Source organism: Bos indicus x Bos taurus, chromosome 11, assembly GCF_003369695.1.
Source record: "Bos indicus x Bos taurus breed Angus x Brahman F1 hybrid chromosome 11, Bos_hybrid_MaternalHap_v2.0, whole genome shotgun sequence".
In the NCBI taxonomy this organism is placed as follows: Eukaryota; Metazoa; Chordata; class Mammalia; order Artiodactyla; family Bovidae; genus Bos; species Bos indicus x Bos taurus.
The window spans coordinates 7035381-7057047 of record NC_040086.1 but is presented as its reverse complement, the minus strand read 5'-3'; the positions used below and the strand labels follow the sequence as shown (position 1 = coordinate 7057047).

General features: G+C 42.3%; 1 protein-coding gene across 6 annotated transcripts in view; it reads right to left on the bottom strand.

The window, feature by feature from the left end:
- The window catches only part of IL1RL1 (interleukin 1 receptor like 1), a 42209-nt gene extending 21952 nt beyond the window's left edge, over positions 1–20257 (bottom strand). For 4 of the 6 annotated variants that reach the window (XM_027554768.1, XM_027554767.1, XM_027554765.1 and 1 more), the window contains exon 1: positions 4268–4666. The gene's annotated coding sequence lies outside the window, so the exon portion shown is untranslated. Of the gene's footprint in view, positions 1–4267; positions 4667–20177 lie in introns of those variants that run through there. The other 2 variants (XM_027554770.1, XM_027554771.1) reach the window with 1 other exon arrangement.
- Positions 20258–21667: the final 1410 nt, after the last annotated feature.

Sequence of the window (21667 nt, the reverse complement as noted above, 5' to 3'; positions counted from 1 at the left end):
GGGCTGGACCCCGGCAACATACGGTTCTCAATGGCTTACATGTATTAGCACCTTCATTCTCACCACCGCCCAGTGACACAAGCACTGTTATTATTACAGCTGTTCTACAGACAAGGACACTGAGACACCAAGTGACAGCTGCTCAGTCGTGTCCTACGCTTTGTAACCTCGCAGACTGTAGCCCACCAGGCTTCTCTGTCCATGGTATTATCCAGGCAAGAATACTGGAGTAGGTTGCTATTCCCTTATCCAGGGGATCTTCCCAACCCAGGGCTCAAACCTGGGTCTCTGGCCCTGCAGGGAGATTCTTTACCGTCTGATCCACCAGGGAAGCCTTGAGACATCAAGAGGGTAAGCCAATGGTACAAGTTATGTTATGCTAAGAGATGGAGCCAGAATTTGAACCCAAGCAGGTTGGCTCCAAAGGCTAGATTCCTAACCACTATATTATTTTGCTATGATATGATGAAGGTTGAAAGAGGAGGTGCTGCCCAAAAAACGTTCCAGTGGATTTGGGGAGCTAGTTGACAACACCACCACTTCTCGCCCTTCTCCCCTGTGGCTGGCAATGTTTCTGAGGCAGGCATCTCCTTCTGCACCAATATCAGTCATGCGGTCTCAGAGGGAGAGATGAAAAGTCTTGTCACTGCTGGGAGATTCACCACAAGATGCTGGCATTACTTCAAGGAATTAGATCTGCTTATCGCTATGCTTGACTTAGTTGTTAAGATCATGTGGGCTTTGGCACTGAGAATCTGCTCCACAGAATCAGGAGCAGGCAAGCTTGGAACAGTGCCCAGAACACTGTAACCTCTAGGTAACATTTTGACAAACAAAATAAAACTACCTTAAACATGCTTACATTTGAATACAAACTTACATTTTGTATCCTAAAACATCTTAAATTTTTAAATTAAGTTTAGGCATTTATTCATTCAGACTAGGCCATGGTTATCTTGGTTTCCTAGTTTTCAATAAGGCTTCAGTTAGAGTTTTAATAGCATACCCATGATATCTTGCAGAAGCATTTAATAAAGTCTAGCTATTGTGATAAATAAAAGCTATCACTATAAAATAATTCAATTATTCAACATTTAAGTCATTGCATTGAAAGTACAATATTGCATAGTACTTATCAGCAGCAGCATTCAAATTTTACAGATTAAAATAAAAACCCAAGGATGAGACTGGTTAAATAATTTGACCAAGCTCACACAGTTGTGGCTGGGGTTGAAACCAGACTTGCTGAACCTCAAAGACACGTCTTTTTTTCCCCCTAATCTTAACTGAAAAGAGAGGTTACAGTGATAAATCTTTCCTTCTTATGATTGAGACAGGGAGATGAAATAAAATAAATAGCCCTAATTTCCTTTAAGCCCATTTTCTATACAGAACTAAGCAATTTTGGCCTCTAACTACTATGATACCATCCAGTGTAAAAGTATAGTAGTTTATAATAACTTAGCAAGACAACACATGAAAGGCAAGGGCTTCCAATAAATAACTAAATCCAAGATACTGAGCAGCCATGAATTCTGCCAAGTTAAGCAGAAATCTTCCAATGCCTGCTGACTGCAAGGGCAGATTACCCTCTTTTTAAGAATTCTCAGAATTACTCTTCATTTTCAGAATTTATCTAAACTAATCTGGCCATAGGGGGCTTCCCAGGTGATGCTTGTGGTAACGAACCTGCCTGCCAATGCAGGAGTCTTGGGTTCTATTCCTAGGTCAAGGAAGATCCCCTGGAGGAGGGTTTGGCAACCATGCCAGTATTCTTGCCTAGAGAATCCCATGGACAGAGGAGCCTTGCGGGCTATGGTCCATAGTGTCACAAAGAGTCGGACATGACTGGAGCAATTTAGCACGAAATTTGGCCATATATTTTTTCTCCTAATTACTAAGGTGGAGCCTGGACATGAGACAGAGTTTGGAGTGAGAATCCCTCAGTATGGGACATATACAACCAGGCAAACCTCTTAGACATACAGCTGGAGATGTCAAGGCATCAATGAGCTATTTGCTGCTGAAGTTCAGGGAACACATGTAGGTTAGAGACCTACATCCAGATATATATATATATAAATTTGGGATCCATGAGTATATAGATGAAATTAAACCCACCAGGCTGGAGGAGATCTTCCAGAGTGCAAGCAGATAGACCTTGAAGCTACACAAGAGAAAAGCTGCTCACCTTCCCTGGAAAACTCCCCTGGAGAGAGGTATTCATCCTTCCTTCACAGACCAGTTTGAACCTCTGTGTGTAAATCACTGCAGAAGTATTGAGAATTTTGCTCCTGTTGTTAGTCGCTGAGTCGTGTCTGTCTCTTGGAGACCCCATGGACTGTAACCCACCAGGCTCCTCTGTCCGTGATTTTCTCCAGGCAAGAATACTGGAGTGGTTTGCCATTTACTTCTCCTGGGTATCTTCCTGACCCTGGGATTGAACCCGGTTTCCTGCATTGGCAGGTGGATTCTTTACCACTGAGCCACTTGGGAAGCCCCATTTTTCTCCATACTCGCAAAAAACTGGAAAGTGTAGAAGGGCAAGCAGAGAAATACAGACCCTCATAATCATAGGACAAATATTTTGAAGGACGTAGATGAAGAGTTCTCCTACTGGAAAAGCAAGAATCTGAAAACCAAAGACATCCCCGAGCTTTTTGAGTTACTGGTCCACATATCCAAATGTGGAAGGGTCAAGCTCCTCACCTACACATCCTGTTCAAGAGCAGAGAGAACTCTCCTTCCTGTTGGGGATTCTGTGATTCAAATCAGCAGCCACCGTGGGCCACCAGTAGGGCAGAGGTGAAGATTCCCAAAGTAGGAAAAGTAAAAAAATAATGATGACGATGAGGGCTGACATTATTAAGCATTTGATATTAGCTAAGTGGTGGTTTAGTTACTAAGTCTTGTGACTCCATAGACTGTAGACTGCCAGGCTCCTCTGTCCATGAGATTTCCTGGGCAAGAATACTGGAGTGGGTTGTCATTTCCTTCTCCAGGGGATCTTCCTGACCCAGGGATCAAACCCAGCTCTCCTGCATTGCAGGCGGATTCTTTACTGACTGAGTCACCTATGACTTTACACCCATTTCATCTTTAGACACCACCCTCTGAGCCTGATGTTAGTACTAATATGCTGGCTTTATAAGTGAACAGTACGAGAATTAAAGAGGTTAGGTGAATAGTCTAGAGTCATGAGTAAGAGCAGGGATTAAATGTGGTTCTGTGGGTGTCGGAGCTTTCTCTCATATACTGTATACAGACTAGCAGGAATGTCATGACAAGGTCCATATTGAGACTTTGGGGGCAGTGACACATGAATGTCATTGAATACGGCACATGAATATACATAGCTCCCTCTTCTCCACACCTGACACACAGTGGGTGCAGCTTTAGGGGCCAGCTCTGCCACATTTGACCCTGCACGCTTTGTTGAGAGCCTTCAGAGAGGAGAGGAATGGAGCCATCAACCAGAGGTCCCCATGCCAGACATGGGTTTGAGTCAGTTATTCCTCCCTACCCACCACTCCCCTCAAAAGACAGGCCCCCAGCAGCCCTCTTCCTGAAACACATCACTCTCTTTTTTTCCATCCTATTTCCTTCCCCCTTTCCACACACTACATTCCTCTCCCCTGCCCCCCCAACCCCTACTGAGGAGCTCGTTTCTTCCCAAGATTTTTTCCCTTATCCACCATCTGAACAGATTTCATTTCTGAATTTCAGCGGATTCCAGCAAGAACAATTCTGGAATATGAGCACTCTGCATGCACTATATACCACAAGACCCCCTCCCAAACCCACCCTCCTCCATTTCTTTTCCAGTACAGCAGGCCAATGGGCTTCCCATTTGGTGCTAGCTGTAAAGAACCCGCCCGCCAATGCAGGCAATGTAAGAGATGTGGGTTCGATCCTTGGGTCAGGAAGATCCCCTGGAGGAGGGCATAGCAACCCAATCCTGTATTCTTTCCTGGAGAATCCCATGGACAGAGGAGCCTGGCAGGCTACAGTCCATAACACATCACAAAGAGTCAGATATGACTGAAGCGACTTAGCACACACATGAGGCCGAAGTTCCATGTAATACAAACAAGACTTCAAGGGACTTCATCACTCTGTACCTTGGTTTTCCCACTGGTAAGACTACCTTTTTCATAAACAGAAAATCAAGGGCAATGATTATTTTCAACCTAAATTTTTGTGTTCAAATTCCATTCCCTTTGAGATCAAAGCATTTTTGAAAAGCGCTGCAAGGAAAAACACTTACCATCTGGCTAGTGAGCTCTTTCTTCCCCAACTTCCTACCAGCAGAGTTTGCTAACTCGAAAGACCAGTTCTCTAACAGCTCTGTGCTACATAGGATAGCCACACTCCTTTTGAAGCCTTCCATTGTCCTTATCAGTTAAGAGACAGGAACCAGGTTGCTGATGAGAGCTCTGTTAACAAATATTGACTTCAGTTTGCACCATGTTCTCTGTTTGAAAGATCTCTGATGATCTGCACTTTCCACTGCAACGGTAGCTCTGCAGATGGTCACATTTCCTCTTAGTTCTGTTTTACCTTCCTTGTGGGGAACTTTTTCAGCAAAACCTCCTGACTTAATCTAGGTGGCAGGTCACTCGGTGCCCTTACAGTGAGTTGGCAGCTGAAACTATGGCTCTAAGAACCACAGTGTACATTTCTGCAGAAGGTTTTACTGTTGATGACACAATGTCTATGTTTTGAAAACTCTGATATGATTGGGTGCCTAAGCGTGAACTAGGCTCTGTGCGCAGGGATCTCTGCACATGCTGACCCCTGCGCTCCTCAGAGGCTTAGTGGACGCTCAGAGGGGCTGATCAATTACCTTACTCAGGGCAACAGCCAAAATCAAAAGCCTCTGTAACTGGACTCTTTCCATGAGAATTCCGAATAAACTGACTTTAATCATCTATGTGATTTTATTATTGTTATTCTATATTTCTGGCTGTGCTGGGTCTTTATTGCTAATTGGGCATTTCTCTAGCTGCGGTGAGCAGGGGCTGCTCTCTCGTTCACGCTCAGGCTTCTCATCACGGTGGCTTCTCTAGTTGTGGAGCCCGGGCTCTAGGACACACGGGCTTCGGTAGTTTCAGCTCCCGCGCTCTGGAGCACAGGTTCGATATTTGCAGCACAGGAGCTTAGCTGCTCTGGAGAATGTGGCATCGTCCTGGGCCAGGGACTGTACTAGTCCTAGTAGGACTAGGACTGACCTCCTAACCACTAGACACCAGGGAAGCCCCAGGCCAGAATACTGGAATAGGGTAGCCTTTCCCTTCTCCATTCAAACTGTTGGTGACTTGCAAATGATCAGGATGTACCATCTGCCAAGGACTCTCTAATAGGAGCAGGAGCTTTAGATCTAGAGGGTTTTTCTCTCACTGACTGTGTCACTTAGGGCAAATTTCCCATCCTCTCTAAGCCTCAGTGCAAGTGGGTATTGTTATCAATTGTTTTTCAGTCAGTAAGCTATGTCTGCCTCTTTGTGACCCCATGGACTGCAGCCCTCCAGGCTTTCCTGGCCTTCACTATCTCCCGGAGTGTGCTCAAATTCATGTCTATTCAGTCGGTGATGCTATCTAACCATCTTATCCTCTGCAGCCCCCTTCTCTTCCTGCCCTCAATCTTTCTCAGCATTAGGGTCTTTTCCAATGAGTTGGCTCTTCACATCAGGTGACCAAAGTATTGGAGCTTCAGCTTCAGCATCAGTCCTTGCAATGAATATTCAGGGCTAATTTCCTTTAGGATTGACTAGTGTCAATAGTAAACAAATAATCTAATATCAGCCATAGTAACGAACACTGGTGGCTCTCTGCCTTCCCATATAATTAACCCACCAAAACTTCGCTTAAAAAACTTCAATTTTTTTTTCAAGTTTCCTTCTAACAGCTGTCTCACCAAAGGAATCAAATCTTCCCTACGATCACCATACATAAAAGATGAAAATCCACGGCAGAATCCAGTTATTTACGGCACAGTCTTTATATGGAGCCCACTTTTTAAAGAATTGTTATTGGAGTATAGTTGCTTTATAATCTTGCATTAGTTTCTATGTATAACAAAGTGAATCAGTCATACCTATACATACATCCATTCTTTTCTGGATTTCCTTCCCACTTAGGTTACTACAGAGCACTGAGTAGAGTTCCCTGTGCTCTACAGTAAATTCTCATGAGTTATCTATTTTATACATGGCATCAATAGTGTATTTATGTCAATCCCAATCTCCCAGTTCATCCCCCCACGTGTCCATGTGTTTGTTCTCTATGACTGCATCATACAGAGTGAAGGAAGTCAGAAAGACAAAAACAAATACCGCATATTAATGTATGTGTGTGTGTGTATATATATATATATATATATATATATATATATATATATGGAGTTTAGAAAAATGGCACAGAGTCATTTATCACTTCTTCTTCACAGCTAGAGATTTAGAGAAAATGCAGTTAAGCAAGAAGCCAAGCAGTATTTATTGATGTGCCCAGCATTGTGTGGGGCATTGTGAGAGATCTCAGGTCAGGATGAAACTCATTCCTGATCTCAAGGAACTTAATCTTTACCCCAAAAGGGAGGGTGAGGGGAAGGTGCGTGCATGCATGCTAAATCGCTTCAGTCATGTCTGACTCTTTGCAACCCCATGGACTATAGCCCACCAGGCTCCTCTGTCCATGGGATTCTCCAGTCAAGAATACTGGAGTGGGTTGCCATGCCCTCCTCCAGGGGATCTTCTTGACCCAGGGTCAAACCCGAGTCTCTTATGTTTCCTGCATTGGCAGGCAGTTTCTTTACCTCTAGCACCATCTGAGGGGAAGGCAGCATTTTACAAACCTGAAAAAATTTGAGTTTAAATTAGAAATTTGCAACAGTCTGGATGTTTTTAAAAATTAGAGCAGGTTATACACAGAGGAGCTTGGTGGGCTACAGTCCATGGGGTCGCAGAGAGTCAGACAGGACTGAGTGACTAAGCACAGTGCAGTACATTGAGAACTCTTGAGTGGAGTTTAAAAAAACCTTTCTGGCATAGTGAAGGTATGGTTTACCCTAAATCTAGATCTCTCGATATCCCTTATCATCACAGGGTCTAGAAACAGGGTCAACTCTGCTGTGGAATGTCTTTCAAAGAACTTCTCAGCACTGGCACTGACGTACTTGACTGCTATCAGGATGATTAATGGTATCTTCAATGTTTCCATTACCAGCTCAGGACATTTTGTGAAGTTCAGGGAGGCCACCATCTATCAGGGTCCATCAGGTTTTGTAAGAAAGAAGGAAACGCTTGATGGAAGATAGAGGGGCCTTAGCAGCTGTGAGTAGCTTCAGGAGGATTCTTTTTCCTCCATCTGCAAGGTCTCTGCAGAATGTAGAATCCAGAGACACTTGCTGATGTACCCAACTAGCAGGGAGAGACTGGGTGAGCCTGGGAGGGGCCAGAGACTGCTCCCTTGAGGATCTCACCCCCCCAGACCTGAAGACCTAACTTGGCACCTCAGGCCATAGCCTCTAAAAATGATTGCATCCCCTGGAGGTAAGTCTCCTAAACAAAAGTGCCCCAGAACTGATGGAAGGCTACGCTTCTCTAAGGGGGCACAAGGCATCTGTGATGATTCACCATTCAATGACATGAAAGGAAATTGGCCAAGCTTTTTCATTTGAAATGAGGACAGACTGGTGCAGCTGGAAGAGCTGAAAACTGTTTGTTGTCTGTGTGTGTATGTACGCGCACACACACATGTGCAAGAGATAATTTATGTTTGCATGTGGATTTTGTCCACATGGACATGACATCTTAGCTCTTTACCCAAACCAAAAGGAGCTTTTAAATGTCAAAAATCAGAGCTTCCCTGGTGGCTCAGTGGTAAAGGATCTGGCTGACATTACAGGAGACATGGGTTCAATCCCTGGTCTGGGAAGATCCCATGTGCCACAGAGCAACGAAGCCTGTGCACCACAGCTGTTGAGCCTGTGCTCTAGAGCCGGGAAGCCAAACTACTGAGCCCATGTGCTGCAGCTACTGACATCCACACGACCGAATGACTCCACACACAGGCACATACACCAACTGGAAGAAAAATTTGATCTGAAAAATTATATTTTTCTACATTCTCTCTCTCCCTCTCCTTCTCTCTGTCTCTCCCCATGTCTCTCTCCCCTCCTCCCCCCAACACACAGACAGACACACATATGCTCATATACTCATATTCTTCTTCTCCAAAAAACCAAACAGCAACAACAAAAGAAAATGTTTACCCAGTGGCTTTTATAAAAGGTGTTTATCTCTCTCCACATTTTAACAAAGTTCAGTGTTCATATGTCCCCTGCCAGACTTGAGACATTTAAACTAAAGGATGAGCAGCTGCTGCTGCTGCTGCAAGTCGCATCAGTCGTGCCCAACTCTTCTCGACCCCATGGACTGCAGCCTACCAGGCTCCTCCGTCCATGGGATTTTCCAGGCAAGAGTATTGGAGTGGGGTACCAGTGCCTTCTCCGGATGAGCAGCTGAGTATATATAAATTGTGAGGTCCCAGTAAAAAACTCCCTTTACTCAGTGTGACAGCCAGGCTCCAGGAGGGCCCCCAATGACCCCTTCCTCCTGTCGTGCACACCTTGCAGAGTCCTCTCTCTCACTGTCAGTGTGACCAATAAAACATGGGGTAAGCCATCACATGCTACCTCCAAGATTATGAAGAGCATGTGGCTACCATCTTGGTTCTCTCTCTGGAGTCACTGTGTCTCAGAGAAGCCACATGTAGAGCCTCCCCACGAGTGTTCCACATAGAGAGGAACCAGAGCTTCATGCCAATGGCCCACGTGAGTGAGCCTGGAGGGAGGTCTTCCAGTTGCAGTAAATCTTCTGGCCAACAGGTTGACCACTACTTTATGGAAGACTGTGAAGTAGAACCACTCTGGGATCCCTAACCCACAAAAGGTACGCGAGACAAGAATGTATTGTTTAGGCTACCCAACTTTAGAGTCATTTCTTATACACAAACAGGTAATTTAACAGTGGACAGTAACGTGTCAGTCACTATTTTCCTTGTGAATCTATCAACAAGGAGGTAGAAGTCAGGGGTCCTTGCTAGTATGAAATGACTTTCATTTAAAAATTCAGTTTCTCCTGAGTGAAGTCAGACAGAGAAGGTGAAATATCCTATGGCATCTCTAATATGTGGAAGCTGAAAAGAAATGATACAAATGAACTTATTTAGGAAACAGAAAAAGACTCACAGACTTAGAGAACATTCTTAGAGTTGCTAGTGGGGGAGAGTAGGGGAAGGGATTGTTAGTTTGGGATGGACATGCACACCCGCTGTATCTAAGGTGGATAATCAACAACGACCTACTGTAGAGCACAGGGAACTCTGCTCAGTATTAGGGTATTATTAGTATTATGGTATCAGTCGTATTAGTATTATGGTATCAGTAGTATTATTGGCTGCCTGGAGGAGAGGCAAGTTTGGGGGGAAATGGATACATGTATACATATGGCTGAGTTCCTTTGCTGTCCACCTGAAACTATCACACATTTTTAATCGGTTATACCCCCAATACAAAATTAAACATTTAAAACGAAAATTTCAACTTCTAGTCCTATTTAAGAGGCCTTCTGTGATCTGTGTTGTTGGGAAGTTGCTCTGTTGTATCTCTTTGGAGTTCCTTTATCAGAGGCAACTTCCTACCTTAGAGATTGTTCCACTCTTCTTAAAAGCACTCCTTCCCCTCATCTAATCAGATAAAGTTTCTTCTGTTCCACGTGCTCATTCTATATAGTCACCAGATCATTGACCGGGTGTCAGAAGTTAACAAGTCTGTTTTATCATAGACATCCTGCCCCTGGCATACTGGTCAGCAGTGGCATCTCAGAGGACTCGTGGGGATGGGTCTCTGTGGACAGAGAGCTGACCCGAATGTGGGTACCAGGAGCACAGCAGACAGACAGCAGACAGCAGGACAGAGGGACAGCCACGGGTCTGGTGGGGCAGAGGGCAGGAGCTGGGTCTGGGTCTCTGGCAGGGGCTGCATGACTTTGAGCAGGCAATCTTTGCCCTGATCTGAAATGTTCTCATCCTGATGTGGTGTCTCCTGGAGCAGCCTCTGCTCCTCAGAATCTCACGCAAATGCTTTAGTCTCTCACACAGTGAGAGTGGGAGAGAAAATCCGATGTGTAGGTTTGTTGTTGTTTAGTCGCTCGGTCATGTCCGACTCTCTGCAATCTCATGGGCTGTAGCCCACCTGGCTCCTCTTCCAGGCAAGAATACTGCAGTGGGTTGCCATGTCCTTGTCCAGGGGATCTTCCCAACCCAGGAATCGAACCTGCATCTCCTGCATTGGGAGGCAGATTCTTTACCACTGAGCCACCTGGGCAGCCTGATACACAGGTCTTAGTATGTCCCTTTGTGCTGGCCTTTCCTCTCTGCAGTCTCGGTTACAGCCCCTGCCTTGTAAGTCCATAAGAACATGAGAGGCAAAGCCCAACTGCCGGTCCTGTTCTCATCCACTCCTCCTGTTTAAATAAATGTCGACATTTTCCTCATGGCCCTACATCTTCTAAAACCTAAGTCTAAATATCTGGGATTGGTGAAAATTTAAACTTGGTCATCATTTGCTGATATTCTCCAAGCCTGTAAACCTTCATTCTCAGATTATCTTCTGAGATCAAGTCTAGATATTTTGAAGAAATATTCCAAAAAAATTTAGACTCAGGAAGGAAACAGGATTCTGGAGGGGGGAAAAAAAGAAAAAAAGCTAATTTCACAGAAACCACAGACATACATTTGCAGGAAGTCACTTTAATCATCCACTTTAAAGTGTTTCTCTTCACTGTCCTGTCCAGTTCTCCTGAAACCAACTTCTGTAATTGAGGACATATTTTTAAAAAGAATTTGTAAATACACTTGTGTAATACATAGCAATAGTTACGTAACAGGCACTGCATTTTTGTCTGAAGCACAAACAACGGAGTATTGAGACACCAGACTAACTTTAAAATCATGGATTTCAGACTATGATGAGCAATCCTCAGTGAAGAAAGTTTGAAAACGTCTGAGTATTATTCCTAATAATCATTTTAATCATGCTCACATATTTCCCGTCAGCCCTGTATCTAAGACTGTGTATGTGACCATAGTTAGGCAAGACATACACAAGCTGTGTGCTAAGCTGCTTCAGTCATGTCCGACTCTTTGTGACCCTAGGGACTGAAGCCCACCAGACTCCTCTAGGCTTTAAATGAATGGTGTTAAGACCATTTTAGATTTGCTTAAGCATTATAAATGTTTTAATATCAACATTGTAAAATATATTACAAGCAATAGAAAAATTCAGTTTAATTGATGAAAACAATTAAATTCCAGGATGCATTAGAGATTAAAACAGTAAAAAGAATTTAAAACTATAAACGTAGAATAAAATATTTAATTGATTATGAGGTGGGAGTAATATTGGTTTTCTGAGCAAAACAGCAAATACAGAAACCATAACAACATAGACCAAATCAATTTCATCACCTCTGAACATATTATTAACAGACAGGAAGCAAAAGCCTGGAGAAATATTTGAAAATTTATGTATAGCTTATATATGTAGCATATGTACATATATACACACTCAAGTATATACATTCTATATAAGTAGATGTTATAAATCACTAACAGGAAAGATAATTTAATTTTTTAAATGTTCAAAAAAGGAGGTATAGAAGTTTCAGGAAGCTTCACTAGAAGTTTTTGATAAATAAAATGCATCAGAAGTAATTAAGAAATTTAACTCAAATACCATTTCCACTTATCAAATTTGTGAAAGCTTTACAACATTATATAATATTCAATACTGACAAAAAGAATGTGGAGATGGTGAATGTATAAACTAATACAAACTTTTTAGAGGATAATTTGGAAACATATCAAAATACTCTTTAACTTGGTAGCTTGTGTTTTGTTAATATATTTTTTAAAAGTCATGGAAGTTTAAAAATATTTAGCTTCTCATTGGCAATGTTGTGGACAATAGCAAGAAAAAAAACCCTGAATATACAAATCAAAAAGAGAAAAACAATTATTGTATATTAACACATATATATGGGATCTAGAAAAATGGTACAGATGAACCTATTTGCAGGGAAGGAATAGAGATGCAGACGTAGAGAACGAACTTCTGAACACAATGAGGGGAAGGAGAGGGTGGGACATCTTGAGAGAGTAGGGTTGCCTTATACACACGATGACGTGTAAAATAGACAGCTAGTGGGAAGCTGCTGTTTAGCACAGGGAGCCCAGCCTGGTGCTCTGTGAAGCCTAGAGGGGTGGGATGGTCGTGTGGAAGGGAGGCTCAAGAGGGAGAGGATATATGTATATTTATGCTGATTTGCATTGTTGTATGGCAAAATCCAACACAACATTGTAAAGCAATTATCCTCCAATTAAAAAAAAAAAAAAAAACAGCCAAAAAATAAAAATCAAGCATATAGCCTTAGGTCAAGGATATCAAAAGAAGTAAAAGGTGATTCAGGAACAAATACTCTAAAGCAAAAGCTAACCTTCTATCTCTATTTACACCAGGAGCGCTCCTATTTCCTGATTTCACATACACATACACATGCACACACACACACACACATTTTTAAGACATTCTCAACAAGGAGGGCGGAGAAGGCAATGGCACCCCACTCCAGTACTCTTGCCTGGAAAATCCCATGGACGGAGGAGCCTGGTGGGCCGCAGTCCATGGGGTCGATAAGAGTCGGACACGACTGAGTGTCTTCACTTTCACTTTTCACTTTCCTGCATTGGAGAAGGCAATGGCAACCCACTCCAGTGTTCTTGCCTGGAGAGTCCCAGGGACGGGGGAGCCTGGTGGGCTGCCGTCTATGGGGTTGCACAGAGTCGGACACGACTGAAGAGACTTAGCAGCAGCAGCAGCAGCAGCAACAAGGAGGCTGTTGGCAAGGTTCTGCGTTTTGACCTTGAGATATGTAAGATGCCAAGAAGGACATGTCTCCAAATAAATGCCAGAGATTATTCAACCCTTCCAGTAATCTGAGGCAAAATTACAACTAACCTAATTCAAAGAATCTCCTTATTTTGAGGACTCGATAAAAATTGTGACATATTGTATGAGTCAGTAATGACATATGTAGTCTATCATTTCCCATGGCAAATCCTCCCTCCAGTAACTTCTGTAATCAAGCATAACCATTTTTACATTCTGTTTTCCAGTTTTGTCATGTACTTTAACTTTATTGCCAGTGGTTATGACCCTTCCATTCCTGGTTGTCCAAGACCACTTTGGCCGAGACCAGGGATGGACTTAAATCCTAGTTACTCAATCAATGCTAAGGTGACCCTTGAGACAATGTGTAAATAGGACAGTTATTTCTCATACAGCTTCTAGCCATTTACTGGAGAAACTTTTATTGTGTATGTTCTATATTCCAAGTCATATATTAGATATTAAAGAATAAGATGGAAATCAACTCTGAATATTCACTGGAAGGACTAATGCTGAAGCTGAAACTCCAGTACTTTGGCTGCATGATGCGAAGAGCCAGCTCACTGGAAAAGACCCTGTTGCTGGGAAAGATTGAGGCCTCGAGGAGAAGGCGGTGACAGAGGATGAGATGGTAGGATGGCATCACTGACTCAATGGACATGAGTTTGAGCAAACTCTGGGAGATGGTGAAGGAGAGGGAAGCCTGGCGTGTTGCAGTTCATGGGGCTACAAAGAGTCAGAAACAACTGAGCGACTGAACAATGACAACAGCAACTAACCTAATTCAGACAAAGAATCTCCTTATTTTGAAGCCTCGATAAAAAGAAATTATGGCATAATGTATGAATCAGTAGTAGCCCAGACAGTAAAGAATCTGCCTGCAATGTGGGAGACTTGGGTTTGATCCCTGGGTCGGGAAGATCCCTTGGGATCTCTTGCCTGGAGAATCCCATGGACAGAGGAGCCTGGTGGGTACAGTCCATGGGGTCACAAAGAGTAAGAAAAACATAACGTGGTAAGCAAAATATTTTTTCTGAGTTCTGTGAGTGGCTCCGGCAAATTAATCGATCCCAAGGAGGGAGTGATTAGGACCTCTTGTCTTTAATCAGTTGGTCAGAAGCACAGGTGATGATAACCTGTCATTAGAAGCATGTGTGTGTGTATGTGGAGGGGTGGTGTCTCGGAACTGAGACCTCAAACTGTGGAATTTGATGTCATCTCTAGGTTATGTGCGTGTGTGCATGCACGGTTGTTTCAGTGGTGTCTGACTCTTTGCAGCTGCATGGACTGTAGCCCACCAGGCTCCTCTGTCCCTGGGATTATCCTGGCAAGAATACTGGAGTGTATTGCCATGCTCTCCTCCCAGGGGATCTTCCCAACCCAGGGATCACACCTACCTCTCCTGCATTGTCAGATGGATTCTTTATCACTGAGCCACCTGGGAAGCTTATTTATTTGGCTGCTGCTGCTGCTGCTGCTAAGTCGCTTCAGTCGTGTCCGACTCTTCACGAGCCCATGGACTGCAGCCTACCAGGCTCCTCCATCCATGGGATTTTCCAGGCAAGAGTACTGGAGTGGGGTGCCATCACCTTCTCCGATTTATTCGGCTAAGTTATACCAAATAAATACATTAAAAATTGCATCTCCTGCATTGCAGGTAGATTCTTTACTGTCTGAGCCACCTGGAAAGCCCCATCTCCAGGTTATACAGGGTCAGAATTGAGTAGGGCCCCCAGACACTGAGACTTGCTTGCTGACATGGGAAACGCTCCACCCCCACTCCCCCCCAACACACACACACACTTATTGGAATTGGGTACCAAATCCTGATTGGTCCCAGGACACTGTACTATCACACTGGTAAAGATCAGAAAAACTTTTAATGTTCAGCTTCTGAGTCAAAGACTTCACTTACCAGGTTGGTTGGAGAACCTGATCAGAACAGAAGTCCTCATTTCCTTCCCCAAGTCCCCATTAACCTGGCGACTTGAGCTAAGAGAGTGAATTTCTCAGCACCACTCCTCTCACCACTGAGGCTGAAAGGCCAAATGTGAAAATGAAGCAGGAGGTTTTCGAACACTGTTTCACTCAACCTGCCAAAACCCTAATATTGCACTTTTAGAAACTCGGCTCAAGTGCCATCAGATAACCTTCTTAGTAATAGTCAATTGCTCAAAGTTCTCAGTAGGAGTCAACGTCAAGAAAATGGAACACAGATCTCAAACAAAAGATAATGTAGAGGATGTCTACACCCAAGTCCCTTATTTTACAATGAAGCCTGGTCATGTGATGGGATGTGTCCAACACCAGTTGACGTGTGACAATTTCAAGGACAGACTCAACGGCACTGCTGAGCCATAGCTCTTCACTCAAAGAAGGTGACGACTGTCTCAACCTTCCTTTTCTCCCGAGGACCACGGCTCCAACAGGAACCTTCTTACTGTCTAATCTGGAGGAAGTCATCCAAATTTTGTCACAAGTGCCCCATCTATAAAAAAGGGATGGTACCAAGTTGGCTTCCCAGGTGGCTCAGTGGTACAGAATCAGCCTGCAATGTGGAAGATGCAAGTTTGATCCCTGGCTCAGGAAGATCAGAATAGATGGATGGACAGAGGGAGAGCTTGTTGCTGTGTGTATATATATATATATATATATATATATATATATATATATATATGTTTAGCAAAAAAAAAAATGTTATGAAAAGGGTCTTCAGGGACTTCCCTGGTGGTCCAGTGGTTAAGGATCTGCCTTCCAATGAAGGGGATGTGGGTTCAAGCCCTGGGTGGGGAACTAAAATCCCACATGCTGCAGGGCAACTAAGCCTAATCTCTGAATTTAGAGAGACGCCCTAGTGCTACAAGGAAGACCCAGCTCAGCCAAAATAAAAAATAAATAATTTTTTTAAGTGCCTTCAAAGAAAAAATTAAGAAAGACACTTAGTAGTAAAAGAAAAAGAAAGAAAGGGATACCAAGGTTCTAGGCTAACCTCCATGTGACAAGCATCTATACCACAAGATCAGTGGAAACAGTGTATATTCTCCTCTAGGTGGGCTGCAACGTGGAATCAGCAGGGAGCCAGGTCCAATCCTGAGGATGAGCCCACTCCCAGAGAATGATGGAGCAGGGCACTGGAAGGATCTGAGGATTCTGAATGGCTTCCGGAAGCCCATCCAGCCACCGTGCCCAGCTCATCTTGCCACCCACGCACTGCTGCGTGAGAGAGGAGAAAATGGATGTCTTGTCTAAGCCAGTCTACGCTTGGCCTCTTTTCCTCCTCTCTGACTAATGCAGAAGACCCCCTGTGTACAGAGTGACTAAGCAGTGTTGAGGATGGCCAACAGTATCAAGTGTAGCCTGCCAGAGAGTGCTTACAAGTTCAAGTCTCACTCTCTCTGCCTAGATGATGAAAACCGCTATGGTAGTTTACAGTCAAAGTATGTTTTCCCAATAGTAATGTTCCTTCTCAGCAAATAAACCAGACCTCTGCTGGTTCCAGTAGAACCATTTCAATGGAAGAAGTGTCCTAAACCTACGTATTTTTATACACAGAATATATTGTCTTGAGTAAATTCACACATCTTAAGTGCACAGTACTATGATTTTTGATAAACACATAAACCTGCATGGCGGATACCTTGGCCGCGAGATAGAACATTTCCACTACCCCTGAGCGCTCCTGTGTACTCACCTGAATGTTATAGCTCCCTGAATAACAAATTACCACCAAAACTTAGCAACTTAAAACAACAAGATTCTGTCTTACTTTTTCACGTGATTCCTGAGGGTCAGGAATCCAAAGTGGCTCAACTGGGGTGTCTTTGGCTCAGGGTCTCTCAAAAGGAGGAGGAGGGGAGGGTGGTTTGCCTATTCGTTTTCTTAATGCTGTCCTCTGATGAGCAAAAGTTTTGAATTATTTAAACTGTATTGAGGTGTAATTTAATGCAACAAAATTCACTCATTTAAAGTGTATAATTAAGTGATTTTTAATAAAGTTAACAAGTTGTACGGCTATCACCCTAATTCAGATTTAGAACATTTCCATCATCCCAACAAGACTGTTCAAGCCCATCTAGAGTTCATTCCCCTCATTTGCAAGCCTCTCCCAGGCAACTACATTTGAGGTAGGGGTGGAAATCCGCCCACTGTGGATTCACCCACGGTGGGTATTTCATATCAGTGGAAGCATACAACATATGGTCTGTGCGTCTGCCTTCTTTCACTTGGCATGTTTCTGAGGTGCTTCCTGTATGTCTATGTATCTATACTTCATTTCTTTTTATTGCCAAATAGTATTCCATTGCGTGGATAGACCAACTTTTGTTTATCCACCCACAAGCTGATGGACATTTGAGTTGTTTCTGCTCTGAGCTATTATAAATAATGCTGATATAAAATTCATGTGCAGAAGTTTTAAATTTTGGTGAAATCTAATACATTCTTTTTAAGTTAGTACTTTCTGGGTCGACTCAGAAAATCTTTGCCCAACCTGAGGCTTTGAAGTGAATTTTTCCTATGTTTTCATATAGAAGTACTGTATTTTTAGTTTTTACATAGAATCCACCTTAAACTAAAAAGTTTAAACTAAAATGGAAAACCTGACTCTAGGTTGACTTTTTTTTTTTTTTTTCTATATATATAGATATTCAGTTCTTTTATTCCCATCTCTTTAAGGAGTCTTTTTCTCAATAAAGTACTCTGGTGCTAAGTCAAAACCATATCAGTGTGAATCTATCTCTGGATTCTCTATTTTACCATTCATTTGTCTGTCTTTATTCTGACAACATATAGTCTTGATTACCATAGCTGTATAGTAAGTATAAAATCAGGTAGTATAAGTCTTCTAACTTTTTCTTCTCTGAAACTATTCTGACTCTTCTAGGTTCTTCACATGTTCACATAAATTATAAAATCAGCTTGATAATTTCTGCAAAATTAGTCTTAGGAATTTTGACTGAAATTACACTGAATTAGTAGGTCAATTTGAAGGGAATTTAAATCTTAGAATTATTTAAATTTCCAACCATTAACATACTGCATATCTTCATCTATTTATACCTACTCTAATTTTTCTCAGCAACATTTTGTAGTTAGAAATGTAGAGGTTTTATGCATATTGTAAATAATATTCTTAAATTTTATTTTCTAATTGTTCACTACCAGTGTATAGAAAAACAATGATTTCTATATATTGATCTTTCATCTTGTGATTTTGTAAATTCACTTGTCAGCCCTAGAAACTTTTATGTTTTAAACTCCTTTGAATGTGTTTTTTGCATACACACTCAATTTCTTTGGAAAATAGAGACAATGTTAATTTTTCTTTCCAATATTTATTATTTATTGTCTTCATACACTCGCTAGGGCTCTTAGGTTAATATTGCATAGAAATAGAACGGGCAGACATCTTGATTTTATTGACCTTAAAAATATATATATTCAGCTTTTTAAGTATAAAGTTTAAATTTAATTAGTTCTTTTCCTATCTTCTTAATGTAGATGTTTAGACCACTGATTTCAATCCTTTTTTCCTCTCTAATATAATCCACCAGTGCTATAAACCAGAGCTATGTATTTCCCTGTAAGCACTGCTTCTATTTTGTCACACAAATATATGCATATAAATGTGCATATACATACACACTCCATTCCCAATAAATAATAAATAAAATGTTTTTATTTTATAAATACATTTATAATCACCTATAAATACATTATAATCACCTTTCTCCTACATTGGTGTCCTTGGTCATTCACCCATTCTTTCCAAATATGTATTAAGCATCCATTACATGCCAGGCACTGTTGTAGATGCTGATACAGCAATGAATCCAGGTAAGTCAAGTTCCTCTTGTGTTTGAGTTTGTGAAATGCCAGATTCACACAATTGCAAAAGACAAATAGAGGTAAGAAGGGTAGTGTACCTCATTCTCCCATCTTTTCCATTCTAACATTGATAACTGAAGGATAGTGGAATAGAATCCGAGCCACAGTAACTGGAATGACTTCCACCTTCAGAGAAGTTCATGCTCTGGGTCACCAGGAAGGCCAGGGGTGTATATGCTTAAAATTCCCAGGGTGACTATGGTTTAAAGCAGAGACTGGAATCTCACTCAGGTTTGTTAGGCTGCCTAAGCCTCAGTTTCCTGAATTTTAGAACTGGATTAATACCTCCTGTCCAGGGACTTGTGAGAGTTAAATGATAGAAGACCTGCAATTCATATTAGTTTCTTTATTAATATTTTCCTCTGATAATGCTTTTTTAAACATTTTATTTATTGATAACATTCCGAATGTTGTTGTCTAATTCCTTCTGTAACTTTTTCTTTGATGCATTGACTATATAAAAGTGTGTTACTTAATATCCAAATAATTCAGGAATATTCCAGATACCTTTTTGTTGTTCAATCCTAATTTAATTCTCTCTTGGTCAGATAACTTACTCTGTATGTTTTAATTTTTTTAAAAAATGTGTTGAGACTCACAATTTCTTAGCCAGAATATCTGATCTAACCTACTTTATCCCCCACTTCTATTTGAAATATTCTCTCCCAAGAAAATCTCATGTTTTTAGCCAGATTATTAGAACAAGAGTCTTTTGTTCAAATCCTGCCTGAGTGTTTGTTCTCTGGTCTGCAAAATAAGAATAATAACAATACTCACCTCATAGGAGTTGTGAAGATAAATAGCATTGTTTAAATAGAGCACCGAGCATAACATCTGAATTATAACCGAAGTTCAAGCATCAGAGGTATTACTGTGCCTGTCCCATTTCCCCAGCTGGACTGTAATTTCCTCAAGAACAGATTCATAACTATTTCTTTAGCTATCCTAAAGCTATGCAATAGACTACAGTGGAAACACACTGGCCTCATAAATAGACTCTCAAGCTTTGTTCTGTCGCCAAAAAGTACACTCTCCGTGCCATGTGCGTTAAAGACCAAAGATCCAGGCAAAACAGCAAGAACCCTACTGAAAGCAAAACAAATGTGGTCTCTGCCCCAGTAGAGCTGACAGCCTGCTGCAGGAAACAGGTATCAATCAAATATTTAACCCTCCCCCCAAAAAAAGTTTTTTTAAAAAATTATGCTTCTCATTTTCAATATATTTTACATCCTGCTGCCAGATTAATATTTCAGTTACTCTTAAGAAATTATTCAGTGACTTACTACTGCCTTTGGATAAAGTCCAAAATTCCTGGTGGCACTGCCATGCTTAGAGGTACAGGGATCTTATCTTTGAGAGCATCCAATAGGGAAGTTTGATCTAGAATTGAGCAGTCAAGGGAGGTCTTTCTGAGGAAGCCATTGGATTTGAGACCTGCAGGATGAGTGGCCATTAATAGGCTGAAGAGTAGAGGGGGAAAAGTTTGCAAACAAAGGAAATAGTGCAAAGTCCTACGGCAGGAAGAAGCATAGCAAATACAAGAACTGAAAGAAGGTCAGCTGGAAAACAGAGCAGAGGTCGTGCACTACAGGATGAGGGTGGAGCGACCTGGTAGCGTCCTCTAGCACCGATGAAGAATTCTGATATCTCACCTATAGTGGTGAAAAGTTTCCAGCAGGGAGATTACTTGGGGTCAGCAGTTTTAAGAACAAATTAGAGGGACTTCCCTGGTGGTCCAGTGGTTAAAAGACTCTGTGCTCCCCATGCAGGGGGCAAAGTATCCCTCCCTGATCAGGGAACCGAGATCCCATGAGCTGCAGGGTGTGGCCAAAAGAAACAAGCTTTAAAAAAAAAAAAAGAACAAGTTAGAAATAGTGTAGATAAATGAGATCCATCTGTGTTTCAGTTACTGTTGCTGCAAAACAGTGCTGTTTTGATGGCTGATAATTAGCTGATAGTTACTCTCATCAGCTTAAAGCCTCCCCGGTGGCTCCGTGGTAAAGAATCCACCCGCGATGCAGGAGATCCAGGTTCAATCCCTGGGTCAGGTAACATTGGGCAGCACTGTCCCACAGCGCACCCCAGTTCCGGGTGGTGCGCACTTCTCAGTGGGAGAATTACAAAAGGGCTTGAGAGTAATGTTTCAATGGGCAAAATAAGCAATAAGTTTCTTTCCGTAGAGATAGTGATAGATAAGGGTACCTTAACTAAGGTGACAGTAGCAGAGGTGGAGAAAAGGAATGAAGGGGTGAAAATGAGCAGGACTTGGTAATAGGATTGATGTGAGAGGGACAGTGAGCTTTCCAGGTAGGACGCCAGCATGGATGGTGGTGAGCTATGGGACAGAGGAAGGGGATCAGGGCTTGCTTGTTTTGCTTTGTGAGGAGGGTAACTTGAATTTGGTTTTGATTGGGAAGGACTTTGAGACTCTCGAAAGTCAAGTGAAGAGCTAAGAGAAATTGAGGCTGGCTATGTAAACATGGGAGTTATTTCAGTGGTAACTTACATATAGATGTAGATGGGGTCAGAGAGAATATAAAGTGTGTAAAAGGATTTCCCTTGTGGTGCAGTGGATAAGAATCCACCTGCCAATGCAGGGGACACGGGTTCGATCTCTGGTCCAGGAAGATTCCGCATACCACCACGTCCATGCGCCACGACTACTGAGCCCACGCACCTAGAGCCTGTATTCCAAAAGAAGAGAAGCCACTGCAACGAAAAGCCCCTGCTTCTACAAGGAAGAGTAGCCCACAATTTCCACAACTAGAGAAAG